The following is a 24,385-nucleotide window of genomic DNA, read 5'->3' as shown; positions in this document are numbered from 1 at the left end:
GGAAATGGTCCAGTTTCATTCTTCTGCATGTGGCTGTCCAATTTTCCCAACACCATTTGTTGAAGAGACTGTCTTTTTTCCATTGGACATTCTTTCCTGCTTTGTCAAAGATTAGTTGGCCATAGAGTTGAGGGTCCATTCCTGGGCTCTCTATTCCGTTCCATTGATCTATGTGTCTGTTTTTGTGCCAGTACCATACTGTCTTGATGATGATAGCTTTGTAATAGAGCTGGAAGTCCGGAATTGTGATGCCGCCAGCTTTGCTTTTCTTTTTCAACATTCCTCTGGCTATTCGGGGTCTTTTCTGGTTCCATACAAATTTTAGGATTATTTGTTCCATTTCTTTGAAAAAAGTGGATGGTATTTTGATGGGGATTGCACTGAATGTGTAGATTGCTCTAGGTAGCATTGACATCTTCACAATATTGGTTCTTCCAATCCATGAGCATGGAACGTTTTTCCATTTCTTTGTGTCTTCCTCAATTTCTTTCATGAGTATTTTATAGTTTTCTGAGTACAGATCCTTTGCCTCTTTGGTTAGATTTATTCCTAGGTATCTTACGGTTTTGGGTGCAATTGTAAATGGGATCGACTCCTTAATTTCTCTTTCTTCTGTCTTGTTGTTGGTGTATAGGAATGCCACTGATTTCTGTGCATTGATTTTATATCCTGCCACTTTACTGAATTCCTGCATGAGTTCTAGCAGTTTTGGGGTGGAGTCTTTTGAGTTTTCCACATAAAGTATCATATCGTCTGCAAAGAGTGAGAGTTTGACTTCTTCTTTGCCGATTTGGATGCCTTCTATTTCTTTTTGTTGTCTGATTGCTGTGGCTAGGACTTCTAATACTATGTTGAATAGCAGTGGTGATAGTGGACATCCCTGCCACGTTCCTGACCTTAGGGGGAAAGCTCTCAGTTTTTCCCCATTGAGAATGATATTCGCTGTGCGTTTTTCATAGATGGCTTTTATGATATTGAGCTATGTACCCTCTATCCCTACACTGTGATGAAGAGTTTTGATCAAGAAAGGATGCTGTACTTTGTCAAATGCTTTTTCTGCATCTATTGAGAGGATCATAGGATTCTTGTTCTTTCTTTTGTTAATGTATTGTATCACAGTGATTGATTTGCGGATGTTGAACCAACTTTGCAGCCCAGGGATAAATCCCACTTGGTCGTGGTGAATAATCCTTTTAATGTACTGTTGGATCCTACTGGCTAGTATTTTGGTGAGAATTTTTGCATCTGTGTTCATCAAGGATATTGGTCTATAATTCTCCTTTCTGATGGGGTCTTTGTCTGGTTTGGGGATCAAGTTAATGGTGGCCTCATAAAATGAGTTTGGAAGTTTTCTTTCCATTTCTATTTTTTGGAACAGTTTCAGAAGAATAGGTATTAATTCTTCTTGAAATGTTTGGTAGAATTCCCCTGGGAAGCCATCTGGTCCTGGGCTTTTGTTTTTTGGGAGATTTTTGATGACTGCTTCAATTTCCTTAGTGGTTATAGGTCTGTTCAGGTTTTCTATTTCTTCCTGGTTCGGTTTTGGTAGTTGATACATCTCTAGGAATGCATCCATTTCTTCCAGGTTATCTAATTTGCTGGCATAGAGTTGCTCATAATATGTTCTTATAATTGTTTGTATTTCTTTGGTGTTGGTTGTGATCTCTCCTCTTTCATTCATGATTTTGTTAATTTGGGTCATTTCTCTTTTCTTTTTGATAAGTCTGGCCAGGGGTTTATCAATCTTGTTAATTCTTTCAAAGAACCAGCTCCTAGTTTCATTGATCTGTTCTACTGTTCTTTTAGTTTCTATGAGAAACTGATTTTTAAAGAGCTGCTGCAAGGGTGAAAACATTGAGAAGGAGAGCTAATAGATTTGGGGGGAGCTTTGCTATAAAATGCACAATGTGAAATTACTTCGTCACCCCTTTAAAAAAAATAACAAAGTCCAAGTTTCCTTGTTCTTTCATGTAGACATGAAAGTATTTTGTGCTTTGTGTAGAAATCCCTTTTGGGGTAAGCAAGAAAGTGCAAAGAAGAGGTAGCCAAACTAAGTTCTTTAAGCAGAAGCTGGGTGGAGCTCATTGGTCTGCCAAATCCTGGCTTCAGGTCAACCTTTTAACATTTCAAAATGCCAAATACTTTCCTTTGTCCTCATTCAGGAATGATAAGACCTGAGCAATTTTCATGGTTCCTAAAATGAATCCAAACTGAAGGAAGACACCCGTTCATGCATAACAAAAACTCTGTCTCCTAGAGGGGAGTGTCTGCATCTTCGGCATGATCACCTTCTCAGCTTGAACCCCAAACATCATCAGAAACCACTTAATTAGTTCACTTTAATAAACCACTATCACAGGAATCAAAAGGGACCCAAATTCATATAATCAGTATATTTTTCTTCTTGTAGGTAAGTGTAGCTGAGCAAGCAAATCAGGAGAAGGCCTCTTGTTCAGAAGGCCCCTTGGTGGGATGAAATCAGATCAAGCTGAAACACTATTTTGAAACTCAGAATGGGGAAGGTCTTATTAAAAAAAAAAAAAAAACAACCCAAACACCCTTGAAAGTCCATTGGCAACACCCCCTCATCTATAACTACACTGGAACTCCTCTAAAGACAAATAACTCTGAAGTCTAGCAGCTAGGTAAGCTGTGCTCCTTGACTAAGTAGCTCCCACCTTATTAGCAACAGTCTTTCTTTGGATATAATGATTTATTCAGTCTGGGGACAGCTAAGACTGTCTTTCCAGTGACTTTGCATACCTATGCAATTATCCTCTCTGCTTTGACCTTCAAGTTTAACTGTCAATAAGCAATCTTATTTCATTTCTAACACCTTGCTGAGGCCCACACCACAGGTTCCTCAGAAAATACTACCATTTTCTCCAAAATAACAGGCTTATAATTTCTGTATAAGAAGCCATGCTGTCACTCATTCCTTTTTAAAAAGAACTGTTCTCTAAATTTCTATTTCTCCTTTTCACTTAATTTTTAAAGAAACTTAAAGGTATAAAGTCTTATAAATTCACTTAATTTTTATAGAAACTTAAAGGTATAAAGTCTTATAAAAATTTTAATGACATTAAAATTAATAAATTAAATTAATGACATTGGCTTTGTTCTTAAAGGTTTAGGCTTGAACATTAGTAGAAAATGTGTCTTTGTAAGTATCCTTGTCAACACCTCATTTTGCTCCTTTTCAACATTTTTAGATTCAATAGTAAGTTCTTACATAATTGTCTCTTCATTGTAAGACCAAATGCAATTCTAGCATATTAATTACTTATGGGGTTTACTTATTTGTTTTTATTTTTTTGTTCTGCAGTAAAGCTAAACAACAACAACAATAATGGGGGAATGCATTTCAGAGGGCTCTGTGTGTCCTGGGATAATCAAGTATCACAGCAATCACTAGAAGTCTAAGTGTCCTGGAAAAAAACAGGTCTAGAAAACATTTACTTGACCTATTTATATACTCGGCCTATTTCCATGGCATTCCAAGATTTAAATAATGCATGGACCCTTCCCTACCCATTCTGATTATTCATTCACAAATATTTACTAAGCATCTCTACTTTGTATCAAGGACTGTATTAGGTATGAGCCATAAAACAGACATCAATGAGGTTTATATCTAGAGCCAGTGTCTACAAACTCTTCAAATTGAGCAATGCTATTAGGAAAAAAAGAAAATATACCCATTAAATATATTTATTTATAAATTACATACATGTGTTCCTGTACTGATATCTTATATATTATGGAAATTCATAAAAATAGCCATTTTAAATAAATTTTAAATAAATAAGATTCCAAAAGTTAACAAGAAATATGTGTTCTAATATTTCCTTGCCACATCCCTCTTGATCGATTTGCATAGCAACTAAGGTGTGTACATGCCTCACTTTGAAGACCACCGAACCTGTTGTCCAATGTTTAATGCTTCTGTCTTTGATATTTAAATGGTGAATTTAAAAAGTACAAGTGTATTCATTGAACTATTTTACAGATCAATATACCTCTTTCAAAATGTAATGTGAATTTAAGAGTTACATATCAGGGGCACCTGGGTAGCTCAGTCAGTAAGCGTCTGCCTTCGGCTCAGGTCATCATCCCAGGTCCTGGGATCAAGCCCCGCATCGGGCTCCCTGCTCAGCGAGGAAGCCTGTTTCTCCCTCTCCCACTCGCCCTGCTTGTGTTCCCTCTCTTGCTGTGTCTCTCTCTGTCAAATAAATAAATAAAAATCTTTAAAAAAAAAAAAAAAGAGTTACATGTCAATGTAGGAAAACAATTTAAGAAGATATATATTTTTCTTCAAACTTATGCAATTTCCCAGACACCAAATTATGTTATGATTTTAGATTGGTAACTTAATACATATCATGAAATAAATATCTCAGCTTGGAATTCTGACAGAGAATATATTTTATTTTATAGTACTATTTCTTTACTTTTGTACTAATCAATATGAATTAAATTTAATGGCATACTAATAAAATAAACAGGAGAGTCATTATATAGTGTCTTTTATGTAGTTGATAAAATATTGACTGATTAATAGTTATGATTCTTTACTGAATTTCTCTTTAACAAATAATGCAGGTGTTGTTATAATTCATCTTATTGTTATACTAATAATTCTTTAAAAAATCTTTTTGTAAGATGAATGAAAAAGGCAACAGCTATAGATAGACCTAGTTGCTAAGGACGTGTTGGGTAAAGTGAAATATCTTGTCATTTTTAAGATAGTAAAATCTTAAAATTTAAAAACATATACATATTTTTAAATAAATGAATTTGTGTGTTTTTGTATCTACAAACCATAGGGTTTGAAAAGAGAAAGAAGTAATGCCACAATGGGAATTCCCTTCATAGGAGAACAAATCTTTGAGATTAAGGATAAAAATAAAATATTGGTGGTAAAAAGGGAGAAAACAGCTTCTTGGGAAACCTCAGTAATGATTCCCAAAGCTTTTAAAAGCCTCATTTTAGATCTAATGTGGAATCAGAATATTTTAAATGGAAAAAAAATTACTTCAAGTGAAAATTATCAGCTGGACTATTATAAGAAGGTTATGGCTATATTTGAGCTCTCTTGATCTCAAGGAAACTTAAATACATATAATTAAGGGAAAAAAGCTTACTGGAAAAGGTTATGTATTATATGATTCCAACTATATGACATTCTGGAAAAGGCAAGACAGTAAAAAGATCAGTGGTTGCCAAGGGTAGGATGATTTTTAGGGCAGTGAAACTATTCTGTATGATACTATAATGTTGGATATATGTCATTATACATTTGTCAAAAACCATAGAATGTACAACACCAAGAGTGAATCCTAATATAAACTGGATTTGAGGTAATTATGATGTGTCAATGCAGGTTCATCAATTATAACAAATGTACCACTCTGATGGGAGATGTGATAATGAAGGAGGCTATACATGTGTGGGAGCAATGGAGTATATGAGAACTCTCTGTACTTTCCTCTCAATTTTGCTACGAATCTAATACTGCTTAAAAAAATAAAGTCTATAAAAAAATCTATAAGCTCTGGTATGTTACTATTTTTAATAGGAAGCAAATTTTTTCTCAAATAAAATTATAATTTCCTTAGGTTTTAACTAAAACATTCCATTATTATAATTTTAGAGTGAAATCACATGACTAAAGTGAACTATTTACACATAGATGGCCCAATGAGTATATTAAATATTGACCAAATTTTGGTTGATCGAAGTACTTTTCTATAAATGCCATTGACTATTTCTGTACTCTCATTTAAACAAGTAAAAGTAATGATTAATTGGAAAACAGTTTTCATTTTGCATGTGCTCAGAAAGACAATGACTCAACATATCCAATAAAAGGCCATTTAGAGACTGTACTTTGAAATAAAGCAGGAGACTGAATGAAAAACAACTAATAGACCAGGTTAGAGAGATCTGTGAGACAATGAGTCAAGGAAAAATTATTGAACATCCCCAAGAACCTTCTAATGGCTTAAATCTGCCCTACTAATAATGTTGGAAGAAACAGTTCCTTAGAATTGCAATTTTTATCCTTAAGGCAAGACCTAGGAGAAAAAATCCTTCATTTTTTTGTGTTTCTATAGTACCTACCTCATTAAATATAAATGCTAACATGAATGTCTCCTCTTATGTCTCAGAACTTCTGATGTTATAAGGAACAGAAAAAAACTTAAACTTGTGTGACAGATTCTTAGCTGTCTCCTAAATCTATTTTCCCCTTCTTACTTAGTAATCAAGTTTTAGATAGGCATTAGCTAGAGACTACATTTCCCAGTCTGCTTTGTAGTTTGGTATGGCTAGGTAATGAAACAGACCAATGATAATGTGGATAGAAGTAATCTTTGCCATTTCTAGCCTTTGGCCTTAAAACATCGGGGATATATTACCCAATCTCTCTTTCTGCTTTTCCTATAGGATGGATTATAGACATGGCAGTGACCCAGTTTCAACCATCCCCAAAAGGAGGTCACCCTAGTGATAGCAGGATCTCTCAGTTTCTGGAAGACTTCATTTAACAGCACCTCTTTACCCTTAGATAATGAAGTCAAACTATTACACAAGAAATAAACTAACACCTTATTTTAACAACTAATTTTTGGTTTTGTTTCTTTGTTACAACAGCTTAATATTTACTGTAAAGCAAAACCAGTTTAAAATCAAAAGAGATTTATGGACTAATATAACTGGGAAGTCTAGGGCATCAGTGGGCTTTGGGATTGGTTTGATTAAAGACTCATTCCTTTCCAGGTCTCTGTCTTCTATGTATTAGCCTCATGCTGAGGCTGGCTTTCTTCAGGTGGTGCAACCATTAACCAATTACTGAGATCAGAATATGAAAATAAGGTGTCTACCTTAGACCTGAGCTTCCTGCCCTACCCTAGAGCCAGAGCTATATGAAGTAGTTGTGGCTACCAAAATGAAAGTTCAGGAAGATTTCTAAGAAAAGACAAACAGATGCTGGGGAGATAGCCACACCACAATATTCACTACATTTTTTGTAGTGGGATTTTTTTTTTTTTTGGAAGAACAATGTTCCCAGATCTACCCCTTCTCCCTGACCTCAGCTCCTCTGAGAATCTCTGCCTTATAGATTATGATCTTCTTATTTGTTGTTGTTTCCCCAGGACTTTGGATATGTGTCAGGCACATAATAGAAGCCAAAAAAGATTTGCTTAATTGAATTCATTTAAATTAAGTTTAAAAAGAATAATTAAGAGGAAAAAAATCATTATCTAGGCAAAATTCCCGGTGTACATTTTTTAACTTGAATTTCAAGTTTGAGATATTGAGGGAACTAGATTGAATCAAATATCTTTGAAAAAAAAACCAGGAATTTTTAGAGGGAATGATATTAAAACAAAATTAAACGGAAGATACAGAAATTATTATCCTTTCTTTCATAATGCTTTTGTTACACTCCACCAGGGGAATTGAGGGATAAGGTGGGGGTGGGATGTTGACCACCAATAGCAGTCGCCGGTATAGAATACTGGATGAAGAGATTAAAGTTACAGAGGGTCTAGTCAATCTCTAGCCTGAACCCCCATTGATAATTATAGACAGAATTGTGGTGTTCAGAGTTGGGCAACAGGCCAGAAAAGCAACACCCAAAGAATGCTGTCTTGAGGAGCTTATTTCATTCACATTCTGTCCCTTCTCAAAAACAACTTGGGAAGAAGGAAGACTCTAGACCATACAAAATATAATTATTATCATTCCAGCCTCTGAAGTCCATCTTGTCTGTGCAGACACATTGTGGAAAATCATGCCCTTTAGGTTTTTCCCAGAAACCATCTGTTCAGGGCATACAAAGTTCCACTTGAGCAAGAGTATTTGGCTTTGTGGCTACATCTCTGTGGCCCACCGTCAAAGGAAAGATCTCTTATTTTTCTTTTTACTAGGCTGATGTAACCATAGGGTAAAAGTTGTGGAGAACCAGATTCCAATCCTAGACTGACATTAAACATACCAGTTAGGAGAGAAAGTCTAATAAAGCAAACAGTGGTGAAGGATGAAGACATGTAAAATCTACAGATATTAGATTATAAAATTCTTGACAAAAGTATATATGTCTAGGGGCGCCTGGGTGGCTCAGTCATTGAGTGTCTGCCTTCAGCTCAGGTCGTGATCCCAAGGTCCTGGGATGGAGCCCCGCATCTGACTCCCTGCTCGGCAGGAAGCCTGCTTCTCCCTCTCCCACTCCTCCTGCTTGTATTCCCTCTCTCGCTGTGTCTCTCTCTGTCAAATAAATAAATAAAATCTTAAAAAAAAAAAGTATATATGTCTATTCTGTACTCCTGGTCCTCTAACAATGGACTCAAAGAACACAAAAACTGTCTTCATACAGAAACAGTCATGAGTTTAACTGAACTATAGGCAAAGAGTAAATAAAATCAGTAGCTACTGACAACTCCTAAAGTCTTGGCAGATATTTTAAAAATCACTTTGATAAAGAATTCCTAGATGCCTGAAAGTATAAGCTAATCATTATTGTTATTAAATATATAACCACTAATCTGTTTTATATTCATTTGTCCCGAACTAGTACCCAAACAGTAATTTTTCCTTTTTATATATTTGGTAACAACAACAAAAAATACATTGTTAAAAATATGTATTTTACAGGCAAAATTAATCTATGGTGATAGAAATCAAAATAATGCCATGGGAAGGATGGGTATTAACAAAGGAGTAGAAGAGAACTTTCTGGCAAGGTGGAAATGTCTACGTCTTGATCTGGTGATGGTTATAGAGGTTTTATATGTATGTAAAAATTTATCAAGCTTTACTTTTAACATTTGTATATTTTAGTATATACAAAATATATCTTAATTTAAAATATTTTTAAAATATGCATTTTTCTTAGGTGAAATTCTAGAATTAGATGCCTTTGGCTTCAAGGAATTATTTCATTTGTAACAACATGAGCATAAATACTAAATGTGCAGGCAGTATTTTCTTCATATGTGGTCATAAACTTGTACTGAAATTCTAATCACACTCCATATAATAAATTAGTTCATGAGGTTGGATAATATCCCTGGAAATTAATGGCCTTTCAAGATAATTTTTTTTAAAATGGGGAACGAATGAAATACTGCAACTCCAGCTAATTTTGCTGCAGTTTTGTGGCAGTGAAAGTATGTCTTTGTCTGTAGTCCAACCACCACAAAATCCTATATCCCTGAGATTATCATTTGTGGCTATGATTATGTCACTGGTTTTAATATAACTCTTTCACCATATTTAAAATTTGAGAATAAATATAAAATTAGAAGGAAAAAATAATATATGGTATAGTCAAATTTCTGAACATAAAATTCAGTGTTAGGATCAACTCAAAATATTTTCTTGTATTTTTCATTCCTTTCAGACACTCCCACACCCACCCTACCTTTGCCCACTGCTCAAAACACAAAGCCTATTTAGGACATTAATGCCTCCACATGCAATTATTTATTGAGGGCTTACAAGTTCCTAGGCACTGGGGCATTAAAGGAAAAGAGCACTAGCCCTTTCCCCAGAGAATCTGCAATCCAAATGAGGAGACAGAACAACTCATTTGGAAATTATTATTTTAAAATGTTAAAATTATTATATTATTAAATAGTAATTTAATGAAGAATAAAATATATTATATATAGTGGTATGCTGGAAAATATTTAACAACTGGCTCTCTGGGACAAAAAAAAAGCACTTTGATTTATAGTTTCTGCCAGTTTCTGTGGTGTAAATACTCTCACCATTAGCTAATATCAAAGTACCAATGTGAAATTAATCAGCTTGCAAAATTCCTCAAATTTTGACAATCTGCTTTGATGAGTTGGTACATGCCAGTTCCAGCATACCACTGCCAAAGTATCTAGTGAGAGTGTAAACTATTTCTGTAGGAGCCTCAAACTATGTAGAACTGTCATAGGAATTCATTTTGTTAAGCATCTACTTAAAATCAAATACTGTTAGATATTAGGAACAAACATGATTAATTGTAGTTTCCACCCTTAAGGATTTTCTGATCCAGTGGGTGTGGGATTAGATAAGTAAATCATGGACTATAAACACAATCATTAAATGTTATAACAAGGGAAATGTAAAGGAGGGGGCAAGTAACTGGATCCATGGGTCAAAAATGCTTCCAAGAAGAGGTGATACTGAATGTTGAACATTGGTAGGAAGTACTTATTCTCAAGCACTATTGGTGACGACTTCAGCAGGCCTATTACCTGGAGGCAGGTAAAAGCTGTGTTTACCAGACATTTAGGGAAATGTCTCCTTTAATTTTTTCTTTCTAAATCTTTTCAAAGACAAGAATTTTAAGTAAAAAATATTCAAATCAACTGATGCCAAAAATAATTGAATGGAATAGTGGCAATTTTCCTAGTGATTAAAACCAGATTTTTTTTTTTAAGATTTATTTATTTGAGAGAGAGAGCATGAGCTTGCACGTGCACACGTGGGTCAAGGGGTAGAGGGAGAGAATCTTCAGGCTGACTCCCCACTGAGTGCAGAGCTGGGGGTGGGGGGCTCAATCTCAGGACCCATGAGGTCATGACCTGAGCCAAAACCAAGAGTCAGTTGCTTAACCAACTGAGCCACCCAGGTGCCCCCAAACCAGATATTTTAATACCATTAACCAGCATTTCCCAAAGTAAGTTCTATGAAGTGTTACTAAATCACATTCAAAATAAGATTTCATGGTTAAGTAGGCTTGGGAAATATTTTGTGAAGAAACTTAAACAGGTTAGTTACTACAATACTTCTCAGAGCCTTCAATCTGCTCCTGTGCATTGCCATCCTTTAAGAGCAGGCTATAGATAATATGTCCACACTCCTTTACAGAGACTCATAAGATTAGTGTTCCAAGAAGTGCACTTCAGGAAATATAAAAGTACAAATTGTTCATCAACAGACTTTTAAAGTGATTTTTTTTTTCAACAGCAGATTCTTAGCAGAAACATACTTAGTCAAACCAAGAACATCTCTAATTATCAAGATTACATAAAAAAAAAATTACCACTTCAGTTCTATTTCATCATCTCTCAATTACATCATGGATACCAAAGCACCTGACAATTTAGACTAATTTAAAAATATATACAGAATATCAGTTAAGGTGGTATCAAAGATGAATAAACATTACACCACTTGTTTTAAAAGGCCTAATTGGCATTTGGTGAGGTGATACAAAAACACCTGTGTCCCCAAATCTTGGTTTGTTCCTAGTATCAAGTTTGACTTTATGGATAATGAATTTTCTCTAAGATAGGAGTTGCCAGAAAGACTCTTTTGCCCCACGTTCCACAGGGTAGCTTTCAGTACCATCTTCATAAATTCCTTATTTACTTTTTAAGACATTTCTTGAAATCCTGTAATAAAGAGAAGTCCCTCCCTGAGGGTTAGTTAACAGTCAGCAGATTTATCAGGTGTTTTCTAAGTGAGAATTAACAGGAAGCTTACCCTGAGAGAATAGAGAAGCAATACACTTTTTAGTTTGGAGGAGAGGGGAAAGATTTGTGCAGTGTGGATTTCCCTTAGGACACAATAGTCCAGGTTTGGAAGGCAGTTAAGTAACTATGCCTGGGTGAATCACTCCAAAGTTGTAAGAATTTCTGTTTAGCTTTTCATGTCTGGCTTGTGTCACCCAAAAGTCCAAGGGTGATGCAGTCTGTTAAAGTCAGCTTCTGGGGGACAAAGGAGGTCAGAGAAGGGGAGTAAGGAGATGGGGGCAAATGAAGTATAATCATTACATCTTCAAGGCCAACTGGATAGTGATAGATTCCACTATTTTGAAATTTTCTTCTCCCTAACTTATATCTTCACTTATTAACCAAAATAGAATATATCTGGTATCTTTAGTGTGGTTAGACCCAGGCCAACCAAACACAGCCCACTGCTGCTTGCTTTTGTAAATAAAATTTTACTGAAATTCAACCATGCCTATCAATTCTACAAAGGCAGAATTGAGCAGTTTCAAGAGTGATCATGTGACTTACAAAGCCTAAAATATTTACTATCTAGTTTTTTGATAGAAAATTTTACCAATCCCCGGTTTAAATAGTCCTTCTTTTTCTTTCCATTCTAATTTTCTAAAATATTTTCAAAGGGACTTAAAATTTATACTTTCAGAATTGGATTTTCCCTATGAAAAGATTCAGGTTATTTTACACTAAAAAGCAAATTATAGCTAAGTCAGTGTAATAGCTAGGCTAGCACATGCAGTTGAAAAGTGGGAAAATAAAATGGTTGTTTTGAAAATATCCTTTTTTAAGATCACAAACATCTGGATATTTCCCAAGACATCTGGAACACTAACTGATTGACTTATTTATATTTAGCCAGGTGCATTTTGTAAACACGAGGTAAAAACTAAACATTAAAAGTAAAAATAGTAATTTCATGTAACATCTTTGTTCAAAATACTAAATATCAGCTTTCTTACTCATTTAAAAGGCACCAAAAAGTACAACTAAGTCTATAATTTTATCAGACATTTTGGAGAGTTTAAAGAATATGACATTGGTTTCTTTATTTTTTTAATTTGGTTATGTAATCTCTATATTCTCATTGTCTGAATGATAAAACATCATTATGATGTTTTTAAAAAAGGCCTCAAAATTTAGAGTAAACAATGTATTTTTCAGTTATTATACAGTAGAGTATCAGCAAAGTGGTCGGAAGAATGTCCCGTCTCTGAGCAAGTGAACTGAAATAAAATATGTTTCTTGGTCTCTCACTGTCAGCTGTTTTAATGTCAGAATTACCTTTGGTTAGAGCCAAAGAGATTGTCATGAAAGGAGGTGGGTCTTTGGAGACAGACTAGGGTTTGACTGCTGGCCCAATTACCTTCTAGCCTATTTTGGCCCAAGTTTCTACTCAATAAAATGAGGATGATATTTTTATTGGAGAATAATAATAATAAAATAATGGCTCCATTTATTGACTTGCTTACTGTGTACCAGCCACTAAGCTTAGTGTATTATACATACCTTACCTCATTTAATCCTCACAAAAGCCCTAAAGGTAGTTACTGTTATTATCTCTAATTCAGAAATGAGTTCATTAAAGTATTAACTTCCAGTTTACAAATTCTACCCTTAGAAGAGCAGCTACCAACCATCTGGTGCCTACTGTGTGCTGGGGTCTTCGCATATATTTTCTCAGTTAGTCCACAGTGCCAACAGGTAGCTGTTATTATTATCTCAGGTTTTCAAATGAGGAAATTAAGGTTTGGAGAGGTTAGTTTTGCCAAAGTTACACGGCTATTAAGAGTCAGAGCTGGGGGGGCACCTGGGTGGCTCAGTCGGTTAAGCATCTGCCTTCGGCTCAGGTCACGATCCTAGGGTCCTGGGATCCAGCCCCGCATCGGGCTCCCTGCTCAGTGGGGAGCCTGCTTCTCCCTCCCCCACCCCCCCTGCTTGTGTTCCCTCTCTCGCTGTGTAATAATAATAATAATTATTATTATTATTATTACCACCATAGGTATCCTGTTTTAAAAAAAAACATAAAATCAATACACTAAAAATATATACATATGCATATGTTTGAAACTTGACAAACATTGTTAAAGAATCATATAGTTCCATGTATAATATCTTGAATTGAGAGCATTCATCTTTGTACTGAATTGCAAGGTAAATATGAGGACTACTAAAAGTCAAAATAGAGCTAAGCACTCCCACCTGGATCTACTTCCACAGGACAGTCTTTCTAAAAACACAATTTGAAATTTTGTATTTCAAAGTTATGTAATACCTACATCAGATATCTTAAATAGTGTGTGTTGCTGAAAATGTACAAATCCTGCAATTATGTCATCTCAAGCTCTGAGAAAGGTACAATAATATTTATGAAAGAGCATGGTGCCAGATTCACTCCATGTCAGAAAAATCAATTTGAGTTCTAATGTTCTTGTAGCCTCACTGCAGATTGTCAGCTAGAGCAATATGCAGAAAATATATAGCTTGCTTGACTTTACCCTTGTCGAAATAGTCTCAGAATTATGGGATAGATGAATTAAAATTTCTATCTGAATAGACTTTCTCCTTTTCTGATTTTCTGGGTTTTTTTTTTTTTTTATCCATTATTAGATTTAGGGATGGTTGCTAAAATGTCTACAAAGAAATGGCATGTAACCCGGAAAATTGCTGCAACAGTTTGGTTTTTGTTACAACATTTGGGCGAGTTTTGAAGAGGAGGTACTCAAACAATCAAAGACACTGTGCAAATAAAATCAAATGTTTTTTGACCATCTAACTCTTAGCAAGCCACTTCCTGCAAATTCTTCAGGAAGCATAGAATCTAGCCCATACTGTGCTTTCTCCAAATGGAGAAAGAAAATGTTAGAAATGTGAACAGCTTTTCCTGTTTTATCTTTTCATCATTCCATTCTTTCCGCACTCATAATGAACCATAATTGATACTTTTTTGGGTCACCCACCCATTGGAGAGTTTCTGAACACATGAGTATGCTACCTATTGGTGGAAAGGTGTTTATCCACCATTTGCAAAAGATGGGAACTTTTATGGATCTTTTAAGAAAAAGGTAGTGTCTTTGAGACTTCTGCTTGTATGACCAATTATTCAATTGATTTGTTTCAATCATTTTATTTTTCCGCATTAAAGTTAAGTTTTATTCACTAACACCATTTAATCTTAGTTTTAGCTGGTCAGTATAATGAGCAGAATATAGCTAAGGAGAAATACAGGTCTATAGCCTGAGGGACTCCTATCTTTCTCATACTTCATAAGGGTATGAAGAGAATTCAAAATACAGAACCTGATGAAGTCTCTGATTCAGAGGTTATGCTGAGAGTATACTTCACAGGTCTTAAAAACACTTTGAATTTTCTTTTTTTTACTCTAGAGTATAAGATTCGATAGTTCAAAAACAAATACTGAAGAATTTAAATTCTAAGTTCATTTGGAAAATCTATGATGTGCAAGAACTCACCTCATTTTTATGATTGCTCTATTAATAGCTTAAAAAGGCAAAATTAAATTCATTCCTAAGGATAATAGATTTTATGGTAGCTTTGTACAGCTGAAGATAGAAGACTAAATTACTACTTCAACAGTGAATGATTTTAAATATTTTAACAACATGCTGAATATTACAAGAGAACCTTAACTGTTTCTTCATTAGTAGGTAGGGTTGCTACATAAAATACAGGATGCCCACTTAAATTTCAATTTCAGTCAAATAATGAACATATTTTTAGTATATATATGCTCCCTGAAATATTTGGAACATACATTACTTTAAAAAAAAAAAAGATCCTTCTTTATCTAAATTTCAAGTTTAACTAGGGAGTCTATATTTTTATTTGCTAAATCCACCAACCCTACCCACCAAGCCCTCCGGATGGTTTTCAAGTGGTGTTCAGTTCAACTGGCTATCAACACCCTTTACACTTACCCATGCATTCATTAACTCACTCATTAATTAATTCAATAGGTATTAGAATATGTCCTATACTGTTGTTGGCATCAGGAATAGTTTTGCAAAACCCCTTGCCTCATGGATCAGTGGTTTTCAATCTTGGATGTCCATTATAATTAGAAGGAGAGATTTTTTTTAAATGTTAATAGAGTCCTAAATACAACCCTCAAAGATTCTGAATTACTTGTTCTGGGATCTGGACTGATTATCAGACTACAACTTCCCCAGGTGATTCCAATGTATGACCAAGGTTGAGAACCACTGCTGTGGATGAAGACAGACTATATATTTTTAGTTCTTATTTTTGCAATGCCTACATCTGCCACCAGGCGTACCTATTAAGGGTTGAGTCACTCAGCAGATCAACTCTTCAGGGAAGCAAATTGCAGACAATTTTAACTAAGATTTTTCCAAAGCAATGTAACTCCTTATTAAGCTAGCATTATACATTTTTAAATTAAACTATTTTCCCTCAATTTTAGAACTATGAATATTTAAATAAATGCATTCATCCATTCATTCAAAAATACTTATTTCTGTCTAAGCACTGGGCACTGCACCAGGCACTGGGGATGGAGCCATGAAAAAGACAAACCTCCTATTCATGCAGGAAGGACACTTAGTGTGAAAACAAAAAATAAACACTTCCTATGAAGAAAATGAATCAAGGAGTCAAAAGCAATTAAGTAGTGGGGAGGGTGCATTTTAGATGGAGCAACCAGGAAAAGTTTCTCAGGGAACCTGAATGATGTGAAGGACTGAATCATGCAAATATCTCCAGTGAAAGGAAAAAGAAATACCAGGTGGGAAAGCCTTGAGGTCTGAACAAGCTTGGTGTGTTCATAAGAAGAGCTGGAAAGATAGTGTGGCTACATCAGTGGTAAGGAGAGAGTGGTACAAGATAAGGCCAGATAAGGCTATGTAGGTCCTTAAACCAAGATAAGGACATTGGGCCATATTCTGGGCTGTGGAGTAACAGACATGGTTTAATTTACCTTGTAAAAATATCACCCTGGCTTCCATGTGGAGACTGGGTGGTAGGGTAATGGTCTCATAAAAGCAGGCAGACTACTGCAGTAGTTAGGGTGAGAAGATGATGGCAACTTGGACTAGGGCAGTAGCAGTAGAGTTTTCAAGAAGTGATTGGGATATAATTTGAAAGTAAAGCCAACAGTTGCAGATAGGTTGGATATAGGATGTGAAGGAAAGAGGAAATAAGAATGTCTTGGATTTTAGCTTCTATGAAGACAGGGATAAAGGGCTGACACAAGAGTTCTAGTAGGACCAGGTTAAGTTTGAAGTGCCTAGTGGTCATCCCAGTAGATAGGGACATTATGGCAGATACGTATATCTGGAGCTCAGAGAAGCAGTCAGGGCTGCAGATAGACATTTAGATCATCATCTCTACATAAAGGTATAGTTTTTTTCTCTCTTAAGTTAACACACTGGACTCATTTTAAACAAAGTGGGCAGTCATTTCCTTTCTAAGTAGATTACTTCCTTTGGGAGTTATACCTATGACCTAAACACTGGCACCTGACTTGCAATCCTTTACTACAGAAAACATATATAAAAGGAAATATTGCCCCTACAACTTGTTAAATGTCCTTGGGATAAATACATGAAGTAATTGTGAAAATTATTTTGGATGACATATGAGGTCTTCTTAGACTATAACTAAAAAAACTTTTCATGATTAAGAAATGGTAATTTTCAGCTGTAACTGTTTTTTCTTAAAATTGTTTTATCAGATACTTTAATATTCAAACAATCCAGAAGTATTTTTTAGAAGTATATGATGAAAAGGGGCACCTGGGTGGCTCAATTGGTTAAGCCTCCAACTCTTGGTTTTGGCTCAAATCATGATCTCAGGGTCGTGAGATTGAGCCCCACCTTGGGCTCTGTGCTCAGTGCAAGTCTGCTTGAGATTCTTTCCCCCTCCTTTCCCCCCACCCTGCTTCTCCCCCCTCCCCCACTCACACATTCTCGCTCTCAAATAAATAAATAAATAAAATATTTAAAAAAAACAGAAGTAAATGACGAATGAAAATTAGATTTTAAACTATTGTGTTTTTTAGAATGAGATTCATACAAGTAGCATTAGTTTTAAAAGGTTAAAAGAATTTTAATACATTAAATAATCTTTATTACAATATTTGATAGAGTATTCCATTTGTAAAGTTTTTCCAAAGCTGAGTTGTAGTAGGAAAAAAAAAGGATTTTGAGCTTTATATTTGCGACTAAACTAGTTACATGCCAGAACACAAATTGTTTAACTGCTTTGAACCTTAGTTTTCTTATTTAAAAAGGCAATAATGTACTTCAAACGTCTTTTGTCTAAACAACATAATATATGTAAAAATATTTCAAAAGTGATAAAATTACACACAAAAGAGAGGTAAATAAACCATAGCATAGGGTCCACATACTTTTCTATTGGTAAATATATATCCTGTACTCAAGAACTCAAAGTGAATGACAAATGATGCTAACATCACTATGATAAGCTAGTGAAAAGGTATAGCAAACTCAAGAATATAAAGTCAAATATCTTGACTCTTTTTTTTGACTTGTTTCACTGGTGGTATTAGTTTACTTTTTTCTTGAGCTGTTAAGGTGATTGGGTTTATCTTTTTACCTCTCTGATAGGGATAAATGAGGTATTTGAGATGGTAAGATTAAGGAGTAACATCTGACAAATGGATAAAAAAGAAACTATAAAGAATTCAGATAAGACACAAATAAGCAGCAACTTAATTCTCCTATAAAATTTACAGTGTAAGCAATATATAATTATGTATTTATTTTAGTAATTATTTACTGCTGAGAGTTTTTTTTTTAAGAGAGTTCATTTTCACTAATCAGCAAAATACTATTATTGGTCAGCCTTTGGAATATGGAAAACAGTTGTATCAAACAGTAACAGGATTCATTCCCATTTCTATCCCTTGATTCCCGGACCTGTGAATCCTGGCTAAGGGAAAAACATCATATACATAATACTAATTTAGACATAAATAGCCTCCTAGAGGATATGCGAGTGGCATCACTCACTATTACTCCTGGTATCCACCAGCAAATTTTTTGCTTCCTGTACCCACAACCTTACACTCTACTGGTCCAGAGGTCTGAGTTTCAAAAGGAGGAAAGCTTCCAGCAGGAGACATAGGGAGAATACCACATGAAGATAGAGGACTAGAGTAATGCATCTACAAGCCAAAGAATGACAAAAATTTTTGGCAAACTACCAAAAGCTGGAATGATATGATGGGGAGGATTCCCCTATAGGCTTCAATGGGAGCATAACCCTGCAGACACCTGATTTTAGACTTCTAGCCTCCAGAACTGTGAGACAATAGATTTTGTTGTTCTTTATAAGCCACCTAGTTTATGATACTTTATTATCGTAGTTTTAGAAAAGTAATACAACCACTATTTAATAAATCCTCTCCATTTAACAAGGCCCAACGCTTGTTTAGGAATTTACTATTTCCTAGGAACTATTAGCTAACAGGCTATGTCTCCTGTTTTTCAGAAGCAGTTAAGGAGAAACAAGAAAAAACTGATTCAGGTAGTATAATCTTTAAGTGAAAAATATGTTTATGCTCTTTAAATAAAGCACCTTTTATTTTCTCACTTTAAGAGAACAATAGGGTGATTCTATATATGGAATAACATTGGCAAATAGACTTGAAGAATATGAGCCAATTTTATAAGTGTAACAGAGGATGATTTAACATTCAATGATATACTTTTAAACTTTCCCTTAGCCAAGGGTCTAAAAGACAAAGGAGGCCATTATATTGTCCAAACTCCTAAAGCAATATTTGATTTGGACCAAGGAAGTACAGACACTCCAGACAGATGGGATAGGGGAAGCAGGGGAAATTTTAAAGAATCTCATAAGGAAACTTTTAAAGGAGTATAACATCCATCATTTTGTCAACAGTGATTGGTTAAGGCTGAGATTTTAGAATTCAATAGGACTTTGAAATCTAAAATGTGGTACTATTTTACTGCTCAAATACATTTTAATACATTGATACAATTCAACACTTCATCACTAGTTACAACCACCAGATCATCTGCAAAAAAATCTATAAATGTCATAGCCAGAAATTCTTTACATCTTAAAGAGAAAAAAAAAATGAGAAAATTCCTCTTTGTATGAAAGAAAATCATAGGATTGCATATGGGTTAAAGGAGAGATTTGAAAGTGGTTCCAGAAGATAGTAACAAGATATATTTAGCAATAAAAGTGGTAACTAAGAGTTGGCAACTAGTTTATAGTTAAAAGATCAGCTACCAGAAGAACCTCAAATCATAACCCTATGTCAAGAGTTAGTATACAATATAGAAAAAGAAATTATCTAGACAAAGGGATATGACAGGAAAGAGATCATTCTCATCAAATGGTTGGACTGACCTGAAAATATTAGTAGTTGTACAAGACTTTGATGATTCATAACCTCTACATGGTGGAAAGTAGGTGAATGAAAATGGTTTTTAATTTTCACTACTCTCAGCAATATTTCAACATTACCTTTCCCCTGAAGCTTAAGGATATATGATAGTTGGGATTTAAGTAGATAGAGGCCCCAGAATGAGGAAATCACCCCTGAAGATGTCACCTTCTGGTGTGGAGGGCCATACTCTCTAGAGGAGTAAGTATAATCTATCAACCATATATTGATATTTAGAAAAGAGCAAATTAGTTCAAGTTATGTTCTATGGCCCCCTCAGAATTTTATGTTGGGTCTTTTGCTTATTGTTAACCAAGAGAAAAGTGAGAAGACTGCATGAAACATTTTATTGTCAGGCCTGCAAGTGGGTGTATCCTGTCCACCACATTACTTTAGCCAGAATCCAGTCAACAGGCCATATCCATACTGCAGTTTGGGCTGGGAAAGGTAGTGGCCCCATGTGGAAGAGAAAATGGGTTTGATAAGCATCTAACAGTGTGAAAAAAATTGATACATATTAATATGCACACTAACTTGAAAAGATATCTGTAGCCCCATATTCATAGCAGCATTATTGACAATAGCCAAGAAATGGAAACAAACCTAAGTGTCCACTGACGGACGAATGGATAAAGATGTGGGATATATATATATATGTATATATAAATAAAGTTAACTTCTTTATAAATATATATACAGTGAAATATTATTCATAAAAATGAGGAAATCCTGTCATTTGCAACAACATGAATGGAACTTAAAGGCATTATGCTAAGGGAAATAAGTCAGACAGAGAAAGACAAATTCAGTATTATCTCACTTATATATGGAATCCAGGAAAAAAAAAAAAGAATAACACCAAACTCATAGAAAGAGATCGTAATTGTGGTTACCAGAGGCAGGGGTGGTGGGAGGGGGAATTGGAAGAGGGTGGTCAGAAGGTACAAACTTCCAGTTATCTTATGTTATCTTATATCTTATATTTAACATATAAAGTAATAATACAGATACAATATACAGCATAATGACTATTAATACTGCTGTATGGTATGTAGGAAAGTTGTTAAGAGAGTAGAACCTAAGAGTTTTCATCACAAGGAGACATTGTTTTTTTTTCTTTTCCTTTTTATTGTATCTATAGGAGATGGTGGATGTTAACTAAACCTATTGTGGAATCATTTTACAACATATGTAAATCAAACTATCATGCTGTACACCTTAAGCTTATACAGTGAGGTATGCCAATTCTTTCTCAATAAAACTGGGGAAAAACATGCAAAAATATCCCCTATTTTTATTTTGTGGGCACTTGCAGTTATGTCTATACCAACTACTAATTTTCAACCTTTCTGGATCAGATTGGATCTCTTTAATCTATAGCTTATATGTGGGTTTTGCTTTGTGATTCAATCTAAGAGTTTTCTCTTTTATAGTAAGTTTATTCCATATAAATTTATTCATCTGAGAGATATGTTTGGACTTAGTTCTGTCAAATTATTTTATGGATTTTTTTGTTTTAAGTAGGTTCCATGCCCAGTGTGGAGCCCAATGCAGAGCTTGAACTCACAACCCTGAGATCAAGACCTGAGCTGAGATCAAGAGTTGGGACACCTAACCGACTGAGCCAACCAGGCGCCCCTTCTTCTTTCACTTTTTAAATGTTTGCTACAGGTTTTTGTTTTTTCTTTGGTTTAGTTTTAAGCTTGTTTATTTTCTTTATAATAATTTCAGTGGTTTCCTTTTTTTTTCCCCCAGTGGTTTCCTTTTTAAAAGCAATATAATTTATCATTTAAAAATATGATTTTTATAGGTTTGAAATGTCTGTTAGCCTAAACCTGTGTAATAATTTAGTTTTGCATTAAATTCTTAGGATGTTCTTTCTTTTTCTGAGGAAAATGTAAATAATGTTTCATAGTCTTCCAGCACTTAATTGTTACTGGGATGAATGTCTATATAATTTTCTCATTTTTGGAATAAGGTAAATTTTTAGGCTATTTCTTGACATTGACTTATTTGTGTAAATGTTTTCTAAGATGTTGTAAAACTGCTAAACAGTTTTCTAAAGTGTGCAATTTTTTAAAAAGATTTTATTTATTTATTTGACAGAGAGAGACACAGCGAGAGAGGGAACACAAGCAGAGGGAGTGGGAGAGGGAGAAGCAGGCTTCTTGCAGAGCAGGGAGCCTGATGCGGGGCTCGATCCCAGGACCCTGGGATCATGACCTGAGCCAAAGGTAGACGCTTAACGACTGAGCCACCCAGGTGCCCCTAAAGTGTGCAATTTTTCAATACCACAAGCAATGTTTGAGTTTCTGTCGTTTCACATCCTTGCCAATACCTGGTATTTCTAGTTCTTTTCATCTTGGCCGGATTAAACGGTATACAGTCATTTGGTCATTTGAGTTTCAGTTTGCATTTTTCTGATGACTACTGATAATGAATTTTTTTTCAGCATTTATTTACCAGTTATATATTATTTATACAAAAATAATTATATAAAATATAATAAATATATATTACATATATTATGTATATTATATAATTATACACAAATATAATTTGATATATATATATACATATATATATAACATTTTCTCCCAATCTATGGCTTGCCTTTTCATTTTCTTAATGCGATGTTTTAAAAAGCAGAAGTTATCCTGAGAAAAGAACAAAGTAGGAGGCATCATACTTCCTGATTTCAAGCTATATTATAAAGTTATAGTAATCAAAATTCTATGATACTGGCATTAAAACAGACACACTGACCAATGGAACAGAATCAAGAAACCTAGAAATAAACCCATGTGTATACAGTCAACAAATATTTGACCACAGAGCCAGGAATACGCAATGGAGAAAAGACAGTCTATTCAATAAATGGTGCTGGAAAAATTGGATATTCCCATGTAAAAAAATTAAACTAAACCCTTATCTTACACCTCTCACAAAATGAAGTCAAAATGGGTTAAAGACTTGAAGATTGGAAACCATATATTCCTAGAAGAGCACACAGGAAAAAACCTCCTTGAATGGTCTTGGCAATGATTTTTTGGATATGACACTTAAAGCATAAGCAACAAAGTACAAAATAAATAAGCAGGTCTACATCACACTAAAAAGCTCTGCACAGAAAACAAAAACAAAGGAACAAAAAAAATTTTGATCAAAGTGAAAAGACAGCCTACAAAATGGGAAAAAATATTTGCAAACTATATATCTAACAAGGGGCTAATATCCAAAATATATAAAGAATTCATACAACTCAATAGCAAAAACCTCCAAATAATCCAATTAAAAATGTGACAAAGAAAATACATGAATGGCCAACAGGTACATGAAAACATGCTCAACATCACTAAAGGGAAATACAAATCAAAACCACAGTATCACCTCAAAGCATAATCAAAAACATAGAGATAACAAATGCTCATAAGGATGTGGAAAAAAGGGAACATGTGCACTGTTGGTGGGAATGTAAATTGGTACAGCTGCTATGGAAAACAGTAAGAAGTTTCCTCCAAAACTTAAAATTAGAACTACCATATACTCCAGCAATTCCACATCTGGGAATATATTTGAAGGAAATGGGAACACTGACAAAAAGATCTGGACCCCTATGTTCATGGTAGCATTATTTATTATAGCTAAGACACAGAAACAACCATTCATGGATGAATGGATAAAGATGTTTATAAAAGAACACACACATATATATATACACACACATACATAATACAAACATACATACACATTCAGTGGAATATTCAGCCATAAAAAAGAACAAAATCCTGCCATTTGGGAAACAGTGATGGACCTTGAGGACATTATACTAAGTGAGTATAAGTGAAATAAGTTAAACAAAAAGGACAAATACCATATGATCTCACTTATATGTGGAATCTAAAGAAACAAAAAACAAACAAAAAACCCCCCTCCAAACTCATAAAAAAAGAGATCAGATTTGTGGTTACCAGAGACAGTAGGTCGGGGAGGGTGGGATTGGATGAAGGTGGTCAAAGGTACAAACTTTCAGTTATAAGATATATAGTACTACAGATGTAATGTACATGATGACTATAGTTAACATTGCTATATGGTATGTTTGAAAGTTGTTAAGAGAATAAATCCTAAGAGTTCTCATCACAAGGAAAAAAACATTTTCTTTTTCTTTTTTTTTTTGTATCTATATGATATGATGGAAGTGAACTAAACTTATTGTGGTAATCTTTTCACAAATATGTAAGTTGAATTATGCTATACACCTTATATTTATACAGTGTTATATATCAATTACATCTCAATAAAACTAGAAAAAATAAAATAAAAATACTGTTGCAAAACCTAAAATAATAACATTTCTTAAGACCACTCTGAAAGGAACTGAGACTGCAGCTGTGTCAAAACAAAACATACTATAATACGGGTTTACACCTAAGAAATGGATAATAAA

The 24,385-nt window shown here is 34.5% G+C and overlaps 1 protein-coding gene across 3 annotated transcripts in view; it reads right to left on the bottom strand.

The window, feature by feature from the left end:
• The window catches only part of SLC9A9 (solute carrier family 9 member A9), a 678,420-nt gene that overhangs the window by 634,328 nt on the left and 19,707 nt on the right, over positions 1 to 24,385 (bottom strand). The window lies entirely within an intron of this gene.

The sequence above is a fragment of the Phoca vitulina genome, unplaced genomic scaffold (genome assembly GCF_004348235.1).
Source record: "Phoca vitulina isolate PV1807 unplaced genomic scaffold, GSC_HSeal_1.0 scaffold10, whole genome shotgun sequence".
NCBI classification, from domain to species: Eukaryota; Metazoa; Chordata; class Mammalia; order Carnivora; family Phocidae; genus Phoca; species Phoca vitulina.
This window is presented reverse-complemented; position numbering and strand designations above follow the sequence as displayed.